Genomic DNA, 4,030 nt, shown 5'->3' with positions numbered 1-4,030 from the left:
TATGTGAACTTGACTATGGACCTTCTTTTAAGGTCCCCTTGTTTAGGTGCAAATGGGTCAAGATAACAGGAGGCGGGTCAGGTAGACAAGTTTTATGGAATGAAAATAGTGGATCTCAACAATCTTGGGTATAGAGACAAACCATTCGTTCTAGCCAAGGATGTGGCCCAGGTTTTTTATGTGAAGGACATGTCTACCAAACCGAGAAAAAGAAAATAATAAGCAAACGAATACATCATATGATGAGCCAAAGCGACACATAGTTTTTTCAGGAAAAAGAAATATCGTGGGAGTGGAGGACAAGACAGAAATGTCAGAAGATTATAATAAGTTTGATGAAATTCCGCCCTTCACAGTTAACATTGAAGCAAGCATGAAGTTAACTGATGAACATGCTCTATGGTTACGGCCGAAGCGATCATAAGCAAGGGCATACACAAAGAAGGTTCATGGAAGACATGTGTATCTCAATATGGCAATCAATTTCCCATTTATTTCTGTGTAATAATGTAACTGTATGTCACATATTAACCGTGGAGATGGTTGGTTGTGTTTACTAGTTAAATAGAGGATGGTACCATAGGGAGATTCCTCAACACTGTTAGAGGAGATGGAGGCTTTCACGGGCTTGCGGGGAAATTTTTCTGAGGCGGAACTTACGGAGATGTCCTAGGGCGTGTGCACCAATGACATCTTCAAGAAGCCCCGCCACGGGAGATTTCCCAACCCTTTCCCCAACACTGTTAGAGGAGATGGAGGCTTTCACGGGCTTGCGGGGAAACTATTCCGAGGCGGAACTTCTGAAGATTTCCTAGGTTGTGTGCACCAACGACATCTTCAAGAAGCTCCGTGACGGGAGATCTCCAACCCTTCCCCAACACTGTTACAGGAGATGGAGGCTTTCATGGGATCGCAGGGAAAAAATTCCGAGGAGGAAATTCCGAAGATGTCCTAGGGCGTGTGAACCAACGACATCTTCGAGAAGCTCCGCCACGGGAGATTTCCCAATCCTTTCCTCCGGCCATGGGTACGGAGCTCCCTACCTTCTAGGTTGGCTTGTTGAGATGCTTGCCATGGCGATTATCGAAGCCCCTTTTATAGGCACGGCGCCGCTTCTTCTTCATCTTGTTCCTCCGGCAGGGCATCGTGCGCTACATGCCTTATCTCATCGAGCAGTGCGTCCACCCACACGTCCTTATCATGCCGACAACTTTAGTCCCGGTTGCACACACCAACCGGGACTAAAGGTTACCCACACGTCCTTATCCCACCGACAGTTTTGTTAGATGACACAAAAAACCACCTTTAGTCCCGGTTGCACCCACTAGCCAGGACTAATGGTTGCCCACACGTCCTTATCCCGCCGAAAGTTTTGGTAGATGGCTTCTAAAACCACCTTAGTCCCGGTTGCACCCACCAGCCGGGACTAAAAGGTTAGATGCCCAACTCTGGCTTCCTTTTCTTCCTCCTCCTCATCATCATCGGTGTCATCCACGATGAATACATCCTTCTCGTACTCGTTTTGTCCCTCCTCTTCTCACTAGCAGCTCTGGCTTCCTCTTCTTCCTCCTCTACTGACCACCAGCTCTGGCTTCCTCTTCTTCCTCCTCTGCTCACCACCAGCTCTGGCTTCCTCTTCTTCCTCCTCCTCCTCATCATCGGCGTCGTCCATGATGAAGCCATGCATCCTTCTCGTAGATCATTTTCCCCCATCTGCTCACTACCAGCTCTAGCTTCCTCTTCCTCCTCCTCCTCATCATCATCGGCGTCATCCATGATGAATCCATCCTTCTCGTAGATCATTTTCTCCCACATCTGCTCACCACGGATACGTTGCAAACGTATCTATGATTTTTGATGCTCCCTGCTTGTTTTACACCAATTTCTATATGTTTTGTTTACACTTTGTTGTACTTTTATACATTTTTTTGGAACTAACCTATTGACAAGATGCCATAGTGCCAGTTCCTTGCTTTCCGCTATTTTACATTTCAGAAAAGTTGTACAGGAAATATTCTCGGAATTGGACGAAACAAAAGCCGAAGTTCCTATTTTACTGTAACGAAGACGGAGTCCGGAGTAGAGACAAAGCGCCACGAGGCGGCCTCCCCTGCCCTAGGCGCGGGCCACCCCTGGTCGCGCCTAGGGGTGGTGTGGGCCCCTCGGGCACCCACCGATCTCGCCGTTCCACCTATTAATTCGCCTATTCGAGAAAAACCCGACCCTCCATCCACGAAAAGTTCCATCGCGGCCGCCATCGCCGACCCTAGCTCGGGAGGGTTCTGAAGCTCTCCCGGCACCCTGCTGGAGGGGGGTATCATCACCGGAGGCCTCTACATCGCTGTGCCTGCCTCCGAAGTGATGAGTGAGTAGTTCATCTCTGGACTACGGGTCCATAAAAGTAGCAGGATGGTTGTCTTCTCCACTTTACACTACTAGGAAAAGGCTTATAGCCGCACTTCTTACCGCCGGCGAGTACGATTTAAAGATGCCAGCGGTAAGGCCTTCCAAGGTCACCTCACCTTACCGCCGGCAAGCTTGAATCGAAAACGCCGGGGGTACCTGCATTATCACCGGCGAATTTGGTACGTAGGTGCCAGCGTTATATTGGGCCGCAAGACCACCGTTGGGTTTGGCGTTATCGCTGGCGAATGCAACTCATTGACGCCGGGGTTAATGGGCCTTACTGCAGGCCAACACGGCTCGTAGGCGCCGGGGGTAATTTGGGCCAACATTACCTCTCGTCCACTCTTTCCTTATCCTTACCCATATGGCCGTATGTCTCGTCTTCTCCCCCACCAATAACACCTCCTCCCCAGCGCCAGATCGCCGCCGCTGCCTTTTCTCCTGCACCAGCTCCGACCCGACGCCACCCCACCGGTTGACCTCGCCGTCGACACAGATGGTTCTGCAGCGCCGGCCCTACCGCAGCTCCCCCACATGGTGCGCGACGACGAGGCCCAGAAGGTGCGCTCCAGCATGTGCTCGCCCTGCCGCGACGACTTACCTTGACCCCGCCGACCGCCCAGGACCTCCTTGGCCGGCATCATCCATAGGTAGATTTTTTCCCCGTTCATTGGTTCGTGCTCGAGTCTCTATTGATTTATAACTCCTTTCTTCCTACTTACTGAAAAAGGGAGAGAAATTTGATGCCCAATCGAATGGATCATCAGGTCGGCGGAGGAGGGACGAAGGGTGTGGTGTAGGCCGGTAGCGCCCACGCTCCCAGGTGAAGGGCGGCGACTATGGCCTTGGCCTTGGCGCGGTTGTGGCGCCTCCATTACCATGAGCAGCCCGGGTGCTCCAAAGGTGAAGGGTGGCGGCCATGGGAAGATGTTGGTGCAGGTACGAGAGATCACATGCCCGTGCTCACAAGGCGACGGCCATGGCGACGGTGGGAGTAGAGGGAGCTGTGGTGGCGTAGAGCGGCACGGATTCATGGGGAAGCAGAGCAACTGGATCTGAGCATCCGGACTCTGCCATACACCGTGAGCCCCTTGTTTTTTTAGATCCGGCTATTCACGATGCAAGGATTCGTTGGATTTTTCCGCTTCTTTATGTAATTACTTCTTCTGTTTTTAATCTTTGTTGCTCCCTGAGATGGATTCGTTACAGATCTAGCCCTTATGTGTTACTACAGCAAAAATTATTCTCAGTTCTTCATTCTCTATTCGAAAATTGTTTGCTTAGAAGTTCATTAAGGCTAGATCTGCACATCAACTTCAATGGAAAAATTCAGGCCAGACTTTTTACATCCACCATCACGGATTGTGTGGACCTGCTGTTTTTTTTAATCCTATACAAACTTAGCGCTGGCGAATTGGCTTGTGTGCCGGGGGTAGTTGAAGCTAGTGCTGGCGAATACACGAAAGCGCCGGGGATAACATCATGTTACCGCTGGCGAAACGGAAGACGCCGGCGGTAACCACTTACCACCGGCGAGGTGATCGCCGGCGAACGCGAAGATGCCGGCGGTAAGCCAATTCCATGCGCCAGCGGTAAGCAAAATCCTAGTAGTGTTATTCTTCAT

The 4,030-nt window shown here is 50.9% G+C and overlaps 1 long non-coding RNA gene across 2 annotated transcripts; it reads left to right on the top strand.

The window, feature by feature from the left end:
* The first annotated feature begins 2,452 nt into the window (after nt 1-2,452).
* LOC127305898 (uncharacterized) lies at nt 2,453-3,599 on the top strand. Of its 2 annotated transcripts, none has more exons than XR_007854228.2 (2): nt 2,453-3,056; nt 3,174-3,599. It is a non-coding gene; the product is annotated as an uncharacterized lncRNA (long non-coding RNA). The 2 variants fall into 2 exon arrangements; XR_007854251.2 differs by having other exon boundaries at nt 3,137-3,599.
* The last annotated feature ends 431 nt before the right edge of the window (nt 3,600-4,030 follow it).

This window comes from Lolium perenne, chromosome 1 (assembly GCF_019359855.2).
Source record: "Lolium perenne isolate Kyuss_39 chromosome 1, Kyuss_2.0, whole genome shotgun sequence".
Classification (NCBI taxonomy): domain Eukaryota; kingdom Viridiplantae; phylum Streptophyta; class Magnoliopsida; order Poales; family Poaceae; genus Lolium; species Lolium perenne.
Note: the sequence above shows the minus strand (reverse complement) of the source record. Positions and strands in the feature narration are given on the sequence as shown.